Here is a 16067-nt window from a genome sequence, read left to right as displayed (position 1 = left end):
TCTCTGTAAGAGTGGTTCATTAGAGAGCCCACCACATGTCATCCTTCATTCCCATGCCATGGACTCTGCTCTCAGGGTTGTAGCAAGGATCCTCTCAATTGACCTGTGACAGGTCATATTGTAATTATGATTCTAACCAACCACAGCACTAGCACTGTTGAAACTTTCTACCAGACATGGTCACAGAAGGGCTGGACAGTGGAATGTGCTGCAAAGAACCATCTCACCTTGTATTGTACGCTTCCCTTTCTTATGTATGTCTTATACCATTTCTAGACTTTAATCTGGACAAAAAAATACATTAGCATACCATACACATGCTCTAAAAAGGCTTATAAAACAATAAATTAATTTTTCTGTGGTCATGCATTGAGCGACAGGTCACAGAGGGCAATGTTGACGGCCATACATACATAAATAAAGGGAAATGGCAGTTCTTATCTTATGGCAAAAATGAAGAAAAGTACACATCTTGTGCTAATTAATAACTTGCCATTGATTGTCAGTGTGTATCACCATGAAAATATGAAATAAACTAAAGCTAATGCACATAGTAACTGCTTCCACGAAGTGGACATTGTCAGTACACTGGTAGGAGGGGTTTGACTCCATGATGCTTGTATGTTGTTTTACAATGTTCAGTTTTCAGTCTTCAACACTTTTAACATTCCATTGAAGATTGTTTTCTGACACCTTCACAATATGTTCTCCTGTTGCTTCACTTCCTAATGCACCACACTAGAGAATATTGGTAGTAAAGGCATGAGTTCAAATCTATTCAGGTGTGTTTTCAAACCTCTCCTATGAATGCTTCTGTGGTCAACCTTGCTAATGCACTGATCTAGGAAATATTAGTAGCAAAGTCATGGGTTCAGAGCCATTCAGGTGTAGTTCTCTTTTCTTGGTATCATATGTTCCATTCCCATGAAATGTGTTTTACTGACACCTTTCTTACAAACGATTCTGTGGCATGCCTGGCCAATGCTCTAGTTCAGGGAATATCAGTAACAAAAGCATGGGTTTAAACCTATACAGGTGTATTTCTCTTGTCTTGCTATCATGTGTTCCAGTCCCTTGAAATGAAACATTCCTGTTATGGTTGTGTAAATTATGTCTGGGAGTTTAGCACTTTCTAACCAAAGTTAAATATGCATTCATCTAGCATTGTTAAGCTAAGAATTTGTGAGATATGCCCTAACCTACCTCAATCCAGCTCCTTCTTTATTAGCTCACCTTATGTTTGACCCGCTGCTTCTTTCCCTTTTCATCTCTGTCCTATAGACCCATTTCATACCTTTGAAAGGTCAAAAAATAGACAAATGCACACGTCCTCATATGGCTTATAAGACAAATCATTTTTCTGTGATCACACATTGCTCGACAATTGGCAGATAGCAATGTTATTCCTGGTATATAACCACTATCAGTCTGCAAATGTGCTACATTTCCCTGATACGTACTATACAACCTTCTCCCCTGCTAAGGAAATGTGGATATACTGGCCTGTGGACTGCCTCGATGAGCCAAATCTCTTGAAGGTATCATTTTTCTTTTTTAATGACATATGCAGATCCACTACTCATACTCTGATGTTGTCAGGCCTGGTGTAGGTTGGCACATCATAATTACTTTACCTTGTCCCACCTCTCCTGTCTAACTTTGCTATTATTGTACATTCAAGTATTGTCATGCTATCTTCTCAATTGTGTTTTGTTTCCCTGCTTTTTTGGGCAACTTCCTTTAGCACTCTTCTATCCAGCTTTGTTTTTATTGATACAGTGAAACTTCTGCTCCATCTTTAGCAATCCATATAAAATTTCCCTACTGTGGAACATTTTTCTGCATATTCATCATTGTACAATAGAACAACATTATTAACGTTATTTTCCCGTCTGTGCACCTGAACTTGCAACACCTACCAAAGGTGCTAGTGCACATCAGTGTTTACCTCTATTGCTCCTACATTGATCAGGCCATAAGGTAATCTAACACGATCTGATGCTGCAGCTATGATGAAGAGCTGATCATCTCAAACCATGTCCTGGATGCATGCGCAGAAATGAATAACAGGGGACTAAGCTATAATGCAAGTCTTGTCAAAGGCATACAGAGTGTTGACGGTATTAAAAAAACAAATAGTAAATAAAATGGGGATTCTTGTGAGAAGACCCTGGACATGACAGTTACTTCAGTAAGATGGGGGGACAGATAAACTGAATGAAGAGATATGCAATACAATCTCAAAAAAATCAGATAGTTGCTTGAAAATATTTATTTTAATATTTTCTTATTCCAATAAGTTTAGTAAAAATGTGTCCTGGAGCAAGTGTAGAATGGTGGTGTAGAGAAGGACAAGTAGAGGACTTGTATAAATTTTGGAGATGCAATAAGCTAGGAGAATATACAGAGTAGTTACAGGAGTTATTTAAAGAAGGACTAGTCAAAAAAATTAAGTTAACAGAGCAACTGTACATACATGGTATACTGTCAGGAAGAGCTATGATCAAAACCTTTTGGTGATAGTTATGCGCTACCTGAAAAATTATAAAAAGTAGAAATTTAAGTAATCTATGACAACTGATGAATTGGTCAAACTACTATCAAATGTAGCACAAAGGGAAGTGGAATCCTGTGTTAAGGAATAAATGAAAAATATTTTAGTTAAGTGTTGCCATGGTCTCAGTACCTACCCTGGGATTCAGAAAGACTTAGCTCAACGTGGAAGTCTTATCTGGGAAGGTTTTCACATCACTCTATGCCTTCTGATTCTTACTCTGCTCTACCACTGAAGTCTTAGCATGGACAGTGGTCTTATGGGTGAAGAGATATACTAATGCAGCAGTCGGCTAATGCTAATTATCTATGAACTCTCCCATAGAAATGTCTGGGGCTCCTGATTTCCTACATTTTACTTCAGGAAGAAAATGTGAACACTGTCTAAAGATGGCAGTCATCTATTTACTCCAATGGAAGTAGCTGTGGTGCATTACATTCAGTGATGCCATGTGTTAGTGTATGCTTGTGGGAGTGAGTGCATGCCTGTATGGGTATGAATGAATCATGTGTGTGTGTGTATATATGCAGTACAGTAGGTAGGTTGGGTATGCCAAAACTAGTTGTGTACACATGTATATGAGTGTGTGTGTATGTCTGTGTGTATATGCCTGGGTGGTCGTAGCATGGAAGGGAGGGGATGCTGAGTCTGTATACATGTTGGAGTGTATGTGCAGGCATATAGATCAGTAATTTTACAATGGTGATTATGGGGGGTGCTTTTTGAGGGTAAGTTAATACACACATGTATGGGGGGCTTTGCTAATGCAATACATGGACTTTGAGGGAGAACCACAGTGAACTTTCTGCCATATATGTAGGTTTGTAACATTTGCAAAAACCAGACTATGCCAATACACTTTCTCTATGGCTATGCAAAAGTCCGTCCTGACCTGAAGTCTGTGGATCAGACAAAAAATAGGGTGCACTTCTCCATTGAGAAAACCTGCTTATGTACATCCTACACTACACAGTTAGAAGCATTTACCTGTACAATGAATTACTAACTATTGTCAAAAATGGTCAGTACAGATGCTGACCTCTCTCTGGCTGCAGGTGTCAAGGATATCTGCCAGTAACCCTTCTCCAAGTCCATAGTGGTTAGATACTTAACCCCACCCAACTGCTCTAAGACATCACCTGTCCTTGGCATTGGGTAAGCATCTGACTTTATGTGGCTGTTCATTTTCCTGTAGTCACACAGAACCAGGTGCTGCCATCTCTCTCTTTGGCATCAGCACCCTTGGTAAGGCCCAGGGACTGTTGGGCTCCAGGATTACCCATAGTTACAACATGTTCTACAGTTTCTCCCTTGCTCTCTCAATGTTTGCCTAACTCTTTCAGGCACCCTATAAGGGGCTTGTTTGTGGGCATCTGGGGTTTGTATTTACACAGTGCTCTACCAGGTGGGTACAGCCTGGCTTACCAGTAAACATATCCTCAAATTCCTGTAATACTGTTCTGATTTCTTGAACCAAGCTAGGACACAGCTGTTAGGGAAAGAACTACCACATCCATCAAGGTATACTCCAGATCTTCCTCTGGTTCCTCCTGCAACTCAATGCAGTGTCTATCTGTCATGATAGGGTTTTATCATATTGATGTGGTAGAGTGTGTGCTTCTGCCATACAATTAACATTGTCCACCTTTTTCATAAGGGTGAAAGGGCCCTACCAGGCTGTCTGCAAATAAGCCCCATTACCCACTGCCCTACATAACATTTTGCAGCTCCGGCTGTCTTGTCATACCAGACTTGTTGCCGTGCCTGTATGAAGTACTCCTGTGATATTCCAGTGAACTCCCTGTGTCTAGTCCTGAAGTGTAGGACATACTCAACAACAGACTCCTTGTGGGAATCACACTTCCACTCATCACAAGTTAAATCTAGGGGCCCCCTCACCCACTGACCATAAAGCAGCTGCTCAAACTGTGAAAAATCTGTGGATTCTTGGGGCACCTCCCTATACGCACAGAGAAGATGGGTCAGATATTTGCCCACTCCCTCTTAAGATAGTCTGCAAATACCTCTCATCATGGTATTTAATGGCATGTTAAATCTCCCCATAACACTGTCTGTCTGTGGGTGGAAAGAGGTAGTCTTTGATACAACACTTCCACTGACAGACTAGTAAGTCTAACACAAAGTAACAGTTTTATCTATCAGTATTTCTCTAGCAAAGCATTTTCTACCTTTTCTGCTTCAGTGGAAGACAGAGCTGCCTATTCTGCATATCCACTGGCATCATCCACCACTACCAGGATACATTTCTTACCTACAATACTTGCAGGTCCCACAGCATCTATAGTTATCTTATGAAACAGTTCCTTGATAGCAGATAAAGGCATTAGAACAGCTTTGTCTTTATCTCCAGCCTTTCCAACCTACTTGTACTGGGCAAAGGTCTCGCAGTACCGTGTTACATCATTTGTGGTGCCTGGCCAATACAAGTTCTGCATAAGCCATCATACAGTACACTTTATGCCCATATGGCCTGCAAATGGAATAACATGGGCTATGGCCTCTTAGATAGCATAGCTTGTATAGGTGTTAGGTTGTATTTTTCACAAATCACATAGAATGAAGAATCAGGTCACCGTAAATGAAAAGATTTGGGGTAAATACCTATATGGAAAAAATGGACTGTTTTAAAAAATGGAAATGCGTAGAGCATTTGAGTCTAATTTTGGGCATACATTTTCAGACAGGATGTCATGCATTTGTCAAGATCAGGGAAGAGAATTTTTGCAGCAGACAATCTGCAATATTTGAAAAACACAAGATAGGATTTTTGGCCAGGTTGAAACCACAAGACTGAAAATTTAACAGTTCGCAGAAAGCAACATTTGATGCATCTCTGATGGTTGTTAACGCTGGAAGCATTAATAATAAAGTTTTTCATTGGAAAATTTGTTACATTCCCACAAGACTGATGTTAGTTGTTTGTGAAACATGGTTAAAGAACAATGACTGGAAAGCATTTATGTCAGGGTATAAATGTTTTTATTATAACAGAGAATTCTAATAAAAAATCAGGTGGAGGTGTTATGATAGATATTAAAGATAGTTATGAGACCTGTGATTATTACACTTTCAGTGATAACACCAATACTATAGATTGTGTAAATGTGATAATGAAGACAACCCTGGAACATATAACAATTGATGGGGTGCACACACCACCAAAGTCAAGTCCTGATGACCTACAGGAATTCACACATTTCTTGCATAAAATACAGGAGGGAAGAATAATATTAGCTGGGGACTTAAATTTACCAGAAACAGACTGGAATAATATTGATTCAACAACATTAGTAATGAAATTATTTGCAAAATATGTTCAGGAACAACAATTGCTTTAGATTGTAACAAAAAAAAAAACTACCTGGGAATGGAGCATACTAGGCATTGTTTTTATTCTCAAAGAAATTACTGTTACTTCAAGTCAAATATTACCACTGTTGATGTGCATTGATCATGGTTAATTTGTTGGTACATAATTCTGCCACACTGAAATGTAAACCAATGCAGAGAAGATTAATTACAGATTATATGGAAGCAAAACAGTCGCTATGTAAAACAAACAGGAGTGATGTGTTCAGTGAAAAACTGCAAAAGGAATATGGAAAGTTTTGAAAGAGAAATTTTTTTGAGTGCAATCAGGATCTAGGCATGCAACGTCAGGGGGATATATTTCAATAAGAACAAGATACCTGATTAAGGTGAGAGACCAAAAATATAACAAATGGAAAAGAGGTTGAACTACAACTTTGAAAAACAGAAATAAACAAGCTGGACAAACAAATTAAGATTAGTGTCAGACAAGATCAATAAACTATTGAAGAAAATTTATATAAAGATATTGAGCAAAACAGGAAACCATTTTATAGATACATAACATGTGGAAGAAGTAAAGACATACACATTTATAAACTGTGTGTAGATTCTAAAATTTATTCTCGGACACAACAGATTATAGATATATTTACAAAATTTTATGCAAAACAGTTTGGCTCCACAAAAGTTGTGATAAGTTGTCTTGTAACATCCAGGTAACCACAGATACTGAAATCAAATTAGATTTTATGGAAAAATAACTATGCAAACTGTACCCAAGCAAAGCACAGGGAGGAGACCGGATTACTAATAATGACATGAGAACACTTCAGCAAGAAGTTACAGTATCATTATATCTATTATTTACTAGGTTGTATAAATACGGGTAGATTCCTCAAGATTGGAGACATGCTTTTTAAACATGTCTTTAAGGGAAAGGGGAGTAGGACAAACCTAGAGTTATACAGACCCTTAAGTCTAATTTCGTGTTGTGGAAAAATAATGGAGAAGGTAATACTGGATAAGTTATTGTCAGAAATGTGAAAGGTTGGGATTTGAAATCATATATCAAGCATGCACATATTGAAAATTGATCTATTACCACCTGTAACATGATGTTCTATAATAATATAATAACAGCTATGAATGAAAAATTGTGCTGTGGTGTAATTTATACAGATTTAACTTTAGGATTTGACAGGGTCATACACAAAATATTGATCAATAAATTAGAATGACAAGGTATTGTACTCTAGATAAGATGGATAGCTGCATGGCATACAGATAGGACATGGTAAGTATCATACAGCAACTGGACAGATGAAATTCTTGGTTACAGTCAGGGTGGCCCACAGGGCTCTGTCCTAGGCCCTTACTTGTTTAGAATGTATCTTTCAGACCTATCTTCTTCATCTACAGTCTATGTGCAGATGACCTGAAACTGAGTAAACTGATGACATGTGTTACAGACAGGGCATGTTTGACTAAAATGACCATTTGGGCACAAGAGAATAATATGCCGATAAATACATCAAAAACTAAGCATGTGAAATTTGGAAGACAAACTGAAAGATGAATATTTAATAGCACACAGTGACTGAAACTGTAGATTCATTTAAAGTCCTGGGTATACGTGTAGATCCAGCTTTGACTTTTTTCTAATCATATCAACCAATTAGTTAATGATAGTTATAGAACTACAGGTTGAATAAAAAGATTTATAAAGTCTAGCAAATCAGAACTGATAAAGTGATTATTTGTTAATTACATTAGATCCAATCTTGAGTATAGAATAACAATATGGAAACCTTATAAGAAAAAGTACAGTTTTGTACCTACCATAAAATAATATGTGAGGTTTAGGATTCGTCCTGCCCAGTCCTGACTATTGGGTATAGTCCAGCCCCAGTCAGCCCGAATACCGCCGCTGGCTGGCGTCAGCCGGGTGGTGGCGTAGACTGACCAGGGTACTAATCCATTTCAACAAGCATGACCGTCATTTCATCCTCCTTTCTTTTCCCAGACCCAAGAGAAAATAAAAAAAAAAAATAAAAAAACAACCAACCAATAAACATGTACAATATATACATATATATATGTAAAAAATATAGCAAACCTACACCACCAACCTAACCACCAACCCTGGGAGTAGGAGGGGACAGAGGGGGGAGAATCCTAAGGTACAAAAGTAAAGGAAACATCTACATTTATGGTTTATGGTAAACTGTAAACTGTACTATGTTCTTCGCCTGCTGCAGTCCTAAGGCTGGGTAGCAGGAGTTAGCAGGAAGCCTGAGGGACAGCTGTGGCAAACAAAAAGTAGACTAGCTGACAACATAAAGCTGTAAACAAGCTGAGAAAAAATAGAGAAAGTATAGGCAAGATAGGAATGCTAGATAATGCCCTAGAGAAAGTATGCACTGAACTCCAAGTAGCTGCTGTAGAATGCCTTAGTTTGCCACCCCCCCTTAAATGCTGCTGAAGCGGTGAGCCCCTCTAGTGGAATGAAAGCCAATCCACCAGAAATAGTTTCTGAAATGGTTTGTGTTGAACCAAAATGCCAAAGCAAAAGAAAAAAGTAAAGAAATTGACACACTTGAACTGCCTAAATGGGCTAAAAAAACAAAGTGAATTGTAAACCAATTGCCTGTGTGTGCAAAATTTTGCAAAATATTTTGATAATCTGCAAAAGTGTGATAAATCTAGGGCAAAGAATCTTTCCCCTTTTACTTTAAAACCAAACTAGGCAAAACCTAAATTAATAGTTTGGTGACCACCTGTCCTTATGGAAAGTCAAAAGGGCTCAAGGATTATAAGGGCCGCCCTCAGACATTGGAAAAAAGCAAAAGCCAAATAGAAAAGCTTCTTCCATGAGCAAATATTTCAATTTGTTGCCAAGCTAGCGCTTGCCAGAAGTAGAGTTCCATGACAAAGTTCAAAATCAGCATCCCAATTAGGAGTAAAAGCTAGCGTGGGGGTCTTAACACAATTGAGATAGAAGAAACTGCTTGAAAAGATCTAGGCGGGGGTCTTGTGGGTTTTAACTGCTAGTGAGCTGAAACTGCTGCATGATGCGAAAACAGGTGTGACAGACAATCATCCAATAACAAATTGCTGCAGCATGAATCTTTAATTAAGAGAAAGACAAAAATTTTTCAAATTCCAAAATAAAAACCTGAAGGAAAATCTGCATTAGGCTCTGAAACTCTCTATTCTTTGCTGTACATCTTCCATAAAAATCTAATTTTTTTCTGCGCTGAAACCTGTTCAACACAGAATTTTCCTTCATACTTGGAGAGATTGAAGAGAAACAGATTGAAGCTGACTGCATGCTGAGATAACGAATGAGGAGATATGAATATGGGTGAGAACACCTGATTTGCCAGACTCCTTCTTGGAGAGACTCCTTAGATGCCGAGGCCAGAGATGCCAGAGGTAATCATTCTTGGCAAGTCCCTTGTGACTCCTTTAGTAATACTAAAGGAAGAGAGGGAAAGCATAGACATTAGTTGCTTCTAAATTGAAAGACAGCTGTTCTGTCTGACCTTGAGTGTGATTGGAAGAAATTTGTGTGAATACTCCCCTTTGTAATTTAGAAGGGAGAAGCGAACAGATTCAAGCTGTGGTGTCCAATCTGTGTCTGGAGTGATACATTGGCAAGTGGAGGTTTGAAGGTGGGGGAGATCCAGTTGTCCACGTTTAATACATCATGCTTTTGTCATGTTCTGGCATTTGCAGATGCTTGACCGTATCCTGGCCATTAACTTGTTCTCCCATGAAATATGCACTTGCCCGTGTTGAGATCCAGAATCACCTTGCCTTGCTTGCTGCCTAAGGACATCACAGTTGCCTGGCTTGTTGCAATACCTTGCCCTGGAATTGGTTGCCTGCAGGGAGGTGAAGAATGTGTTCCCCTGAACTCCTTGATCTCCTTCATAACGTTGATAATCCCCTGCTCATCAACACCTGCCCTTGTAGTAGTGTCACTTTCCACGCCATCAATGCTAACTGCAGTGTCCCATCCCCTTCATCGCCAGGTGCTGACTCCTGCCTGGCCACTTGTGAGAGAGTCCTATCCAGATGGTATATTCCTGAGCCCACCACAAAATCTGTGCCCACTGTCATTTATTTTATGACCGCGCCCAAACTTTGATTGATTGTGTCCAAAAACTGTTTCCTGCCCTCACCACACATTTGAGATTTGAAGGCAAGGTATTATTTGAATGACAGATGCCATGGCACCAGGAAGTGCTGAAGATGTTTTTGAGCCTAATTGCAGCTTTCCCTATGCAGTTGATGGCATTGGGAAGCACCAGTACATAGTAGTGGGACTAAAACTTCTTGTGTTGTCCTGCCAGTAGAATAAGCACTGGGAGATTATTGAGTGTCTCACAGTGACAGAACAGACCCTTTTGTGGGTCACAGACAAAACAGCATCTGGGATGCTAATTGCCTAGGCATCTTAGCACTGCTAGACAAGCATGAGTAAACGGGAAAGAGTACATTGGAAATATACCAAGGGCATCCATGAATGTGATAACTTAAGTTATTATGAAAGACTAAGATATCTGAACTTGTACAGTGTCTCTTACAGATATCTATTGGTGATCTTATTCAGATATATAGGGCATTTAGAGACAACTTACCTCTGGGAATGTTTGGGGTTATCAAACAGTAGTAGGGAATCATCAGTAAACCTATGTAGAAGATTCTATAGGAATAAGATGTGTACTGATTGGTTCTCTGAGAGAGCAGCTGATGCATGGACTAGACTACCAAATTACATTAAAGCTAGCATGAGTTTAGATATTTTTAAGAACAGCTTGGACACATTATGGGAACAACTATTTTCGTATATTGGCAGGCTAGAAGACCATTAATGCACGTGCTTGAAATATTTGTATGTATGTATGTATGTATGACCAGAAGTGCCTGTTGGTCAGACCTAGGTACTACTAAATGCTATATTCCTTGCAAAACAATTCTCTATCCCAGTATATAGACTCCTTTTGCGCTCAAGTATCAGGAGCCACCCTGGCTACCTCCTTTAAGTCTTGTAAAGTAGGGTCTGACAGCTGAGCCTACTTCAGCTCCTCCTTACTGACTCTCAACAGCTCCCTTTCCAAAGGAAGTCTGGTACTGGTTGCCAGTGATGCCTCATTTTCTGGCTGATTACGGTCTCTTACATCTCCCTTAGAACTATCACCTTCCAAGGGAAGCCCAGTACCTTTCAGCTGCTGTGATTCAGATGCCATGTCACTGCTATGGATCCACCCTCCCTTTGAAGTAATCATATCACCAGCCCTGGATGGAGGTGTTGGCCCCATCTGGATCCCCCTCCTACTTTCTTCCTCAAATGACTGTCTCAATACCTGGCTGTATGTAAAAGTATGTGCACAAAGGTACTGTATTGTCAAAGGCATTCCCTATTAGGACACTGGCAGGGATGACCTCAAACAAAGCAACCTTCTGGCTCCCTTGCCCCTATTCTCAATCCATATAAATTATGGTCAAAGGTAATTGAAAAGCTTTCTCACCAAGGCTATAACCAGAGTGGACCGTTCAGGAAGTAGTGATCCTTTCTGATCACTGTGGGCTTCACTATGTTTATTTCTGAGGCTGCATCCCTTTTAGTAATGGCCTCCCTTCTCTTTTCCAGGATAGAATACAGACTAGACAACCCACTAACATCATAGTGCTAGTCTTTCTTTATGTATTCAAAAACTTTTGTTCTCCGTCTCCCTACTGCGGTGGACAAGAAGACTGTATTTGTCCTATTTCCCAGGCATGCATCAGAAATTATGGCTTTCCTTGTTACTTGTGTAATCTGCTGTGATGGCCTAGGCTATCTCCATGGTTTCTCAGTTTACTAACATGTTCACGAAGTGCAGTCAGTTGTAAATAGCAACATCAAAAGGCAACTTTCAAATGGGTACAACATCGAACCTTCAACCACTGAATTCAAATAGTCAGGTAACATCAGCAATCTGACATTTGTCATTTTGAGGTTGTACTACGTGCGATTTGTATTGCTTACATACTTTCGATGTATAAGCATACAGGAAGAGGAATGTCTGTCAAATAATGGTAGAACATAGTCCAGTTTAAATGCCAGTATTGTTGTATGATATCCTGGTCATCAGTGAAAATGTCGGCAAAGGTTTAGAAAGTAGTAAGTGTTTAGTCCGTCATTACAATACCGTACCTGGTTGATAACATAAGTGTTTCAAAACGTAGCATCACTGCTGGTAACCTTACAGATTTGCAATGGAGGGTGAAGCGGCTGAGTTTGTACCCAGAGTTATTGGGAATGTGTGTGACACTGTACTGAGCCAGAAGGGTAAAGAGCTGTTGTGTATAGATGGGTATCAATACCATCTAGAGAAAGCAGTTAACAGTAGGAGATATTGATGCTGTACCAGAAAATTGAAGGAGAAGTATAAAGGAAGATGCATAACTGAATTAGTGTTGGATGATCATAGGTTTGAGAAAAGCAGAAGGCATTTCCATGAGCCAGATGCTGTAAAAGTAAAAATGTATAAGGTCAGAGAAAACATTAAAAGAAGAGCAGAAAACTCAGTTGAGGATCCATGCAAAACAGCATTGGAAGTACTGGCTGACACTTCAAGTTTTGTGGTAAACACACCACGAAACACTTCAGCACTAAAATAAATGGTTAAACGGGTTAGGCAGAGGAAGAGAAGGAGTATGTACTCTGATATATGACCTTTAAGTGATTTTACACTGGATATCTTACATATCAAAAATGGGTGACCACGGTGGTGCAGCGGTTAGCGTTGTCACCTCATAGCAGGAGGTTCTCCGGTTCGATCCTCGGCTGGGGTGTCTTCTATGTGGAGTCTACATATACTCCATGTGGTCGCGTGGGTTTCCTCCGGGTGCTCCAGTTTCCTCCCACATCTCAAAGACATGCTGTAAGTGAATTGGACACTCTAAATTGGCCATAGGCATGAGTTTGTGTGCCTTCCATGGAAGGTTGGGCGCCGGGCTGGCAACTCGACACCGTAAAACTCTACTGCCAATCATGAGCGGACAGGTGATCCACTGTGGCGACCCCTAACTGGGAAAAAGCCGAAAGAAGAATCTTACATATCAAAAATAGTACATTTATCACAGAACATACCGGCATAACTGCTGCATGCGGAAATTGTGTGTTTAGAACCACTGAATCCAATTTGCGTGTCCTGTGTGCCTCACTGTTTTTGACTGAATCACAGTTTATTTTTTCAAAGTCTTGGGATTTGCAGGATTGGGTCTCACACAGCTGATATGAAGGCTTATCAAAGGCATTTCAGCCTTCCTTAAAACAGACTGAAATCTGTTACATCACAAACTTTGTAAAGTAAAAGAACTCAAAAGATGTGAGTCCAGGCAAAAAAAAAAAAAGTCATGTTACTAAATAAGGCTGAGTTCTTACAGAATTCAAGGGTAAGAAATGTGGTAGGATATCATAGAAAGCATAATAAAAAAGTTGTGAATTTCTAATACACAACTTGTGACATGAGTAGAGGCTAAGTTATGTGTTAAACATCAGCACCTCCTACTGCTGTATCAAAAGCAGCATATCTGATTATTCACTCACAGGCATCCAGCAAAAGAAGCCCAGGAGTACACAGTGAGATTCTCTGCCAAGTATCCCAAATTATAAAACTGGGCAACTACGGCTGAGGGAAAAGCAAGCACTTCAAAATGAAATGAAAAAAAAAAAAATAACTGAAAGAAGTAAATGATACTTAATATAATCCAGGAAAGGGACATACCATTTCCAAACGCATCAGGGTGCCTTTAGGATCCAAGAATCAAATCATCCCACAGCATGCTCCCAGCTATCTGAGGATCCTACTAAATGCTAGGCAATTACAAAAATCTCAGTAATCCAAGGCTGGTGTAAAAGTATAACTAATAACCTGAAAAGTCAAGTGCCAAACATGTCCTCAGAAAGAACCGTTTATTATGCGTAAGTGATTTTGTCCACAGTAAGATCCGGATTTTATCAAAGTCATCTGAGATACCATAAAGAATGGTTCTTTTGAGGACATGTTTGACATTTTTCTTTTTTGGGGGAGGGGGGTGCCAGATGCTTCTTGAAACTTAGTTCCAAGTTTGACATAACACAGAAATGTCTGAAAAAAGTAACCATTTCAACCTTTGTCTCACGAAGAATATAGCTATTAAGGAAAATGGAAAATATGCTTACTTTGGTATGAAACTAAACTCTGATTTTCAGAAAATGTGAGCTAAATCTGTCACGAGGAGGGGACAAGTTTCAAAAAAGGTAGTTTGTCCACATTTTGCATATATAGCAAGACAAGAACACTACAAGTTATTTATTTAAAAAAAAATAAAACATATGCCAAGTAGACTTCCTCTCACGCTCTCCAAACACAATTTGTTAAGTTCCTGATAATAAGGAATTCCTTAGTCTGATCATATATGACTCCAAAAGTAAATCTGGTAGTACAGCACAGAGAATTAAGATTATGAGCTGCTAACCAACTTCATTGTGTGGTTCTTTTTTCACTGGGCACCTCAAAGGAAGCCACTCATCCAGACATTGCTCAAGGGTCACCTATGTAAGTGGACTTTTTAAATCTTACTTATTTTATCTGTATTTTTTTTACTGGGATGGACTTACCTAGCTAATCAGATAATCAAATAAAAATAAAATTGGAAGAATCATAAGGGACATCTATAAAGGCAATATCTTCATGACTATCAAGAGTATTCTACTACTTGAAGAGACAAAGGCCTTTGCCAAATCTGCAAAACAGTCTCATAGGTAAGATTGTGTCTATATTACAGGATATGCACGCCTATAACATTAAAAACTCACATTAGTAACACTGACATTAAAAGGAAACTTGAATATGAGGTATCCAGAGATAAAACGAGCTTGGTAATAGCATATCAAAGGATATTGATAATGTAAAAAAAAATATACATACAGGGTTGCCCAAATCATGTGACATGACACCTAGTAATTTGACAGCGCTGCATGATGTTGAAAAACTGCTGTTTCTCACCCTACCTTAGGTGCTTTAGTACTGCAGCTTAGGTGTTGAAGGTGGGGGCATTGTTATTTTAAAGGATGCACAGTTTTTGTCTACAAAAGCAAGGTATCTTACTTGGACTGAATAAGAATACTTAATGCTATACATATTATGCAGCCAAGCCAGGTAATGAATTTTAACATATGTTGGACAAATGTATTCTTTTAAACATTATTTTCAATTCAGGAGTAAAACGAAACCTTGACTCTTCCCAGCTGAGACTATGTTATCTTTATATAACGTGAACCTGCCTGACTCCTGATACCCTTAACCTCTGCTTTAGGATTTAAGCCCAAATGTACACATTGGCCTTATGGTTTAAGTAATTTCCTTTACTTATTTGTTTGTTTCTTTGTTATATGGATAAGTGGACTGGCCAAGAATTATTTTCAGCCATGTGTGGCAGAGTGCTACAATGGTTACATGCATAAGGCACAATAACAATTACTAGTAAAGCAGGAAGTATATTATAAAACACATTTTGAAAGCACAAAGACCAACAAGGTAAAAAAAACACAAAAGCAGATGCACAGAGGGTACAACACTTGCTGCAAATGTGTAATATATTGGCTTTGTACTAAGAAAATAAGTAACCCACAAGATGAGAAAAAGGTGTTCACTGTCTGTTAAACATGAAATGAAGGTTAAGCTCTATTTTTCAAACTATTTGATTTAACAAGCAACAAAGCCATTTTTGTTTTTTAATTTGTCATAATTCTGCTACTTCATTCTGTAGCTGGGTGAAGTATTCTGCTCTGCTCATCTGTTTCCTCTTATTCTCACATGGCATATCTTAGAAATTCTGAAGTTTGATGTTAATTACTGAAGATCAACACGCATACCCTTGTGTATGTGCAACGATGATCTGGAGCGTTTCTCCCCTGGTCTCCGCTGAAAACTGGCTTTGTTCCAAGTCGGACTTTCCCAGTTAACAAATGTTAAATAAATAAATAAATAAAAATAAATACAATGATGTCTGTACTAAACGAGATATAAATATATTTTAGCAAAGTCAATTCCCAGTCAGTCTAATCTAGCACACTAGGTGGGTTCCATTACACAGATCCTGGTGGAGAATAAAATCTTGAAATATTTGTAAGTTTTGGTCT

General features: G+C 38.9%; 1 protein-coding gene across 2 annotated transcripts in view; it reads right to left on the bottom strand.

Annotated features, from left to right (window-relative positions):
- PPP1R18 (protein phosphatase 1 regulatory subunit 18) overlaps positions 1-16067 on the bottom strand; it is a 463018-nt gene that overhangs the window by 17498 nt on the left and 429453 nt on the right. The window lies entirely within an intron of this gene.

Source organism: Protopterus annectens, chromosome 9.part0 (assembly GCF_019279795.1).
Source record: "Protopterus annectens isolate FY-2018-M chromosome 9.part0, PAN1.0, whole genome shotgun sequence".
Taxonomy (NCBI): Eukaryota; Metazoa; Chordata; order Ceratodontiformes; family Protopteridae; genus Protopterus; species Protopterus annectens.
This window is presented reverse-complemented; position numbering and strand designations above follow the sequence as displayed.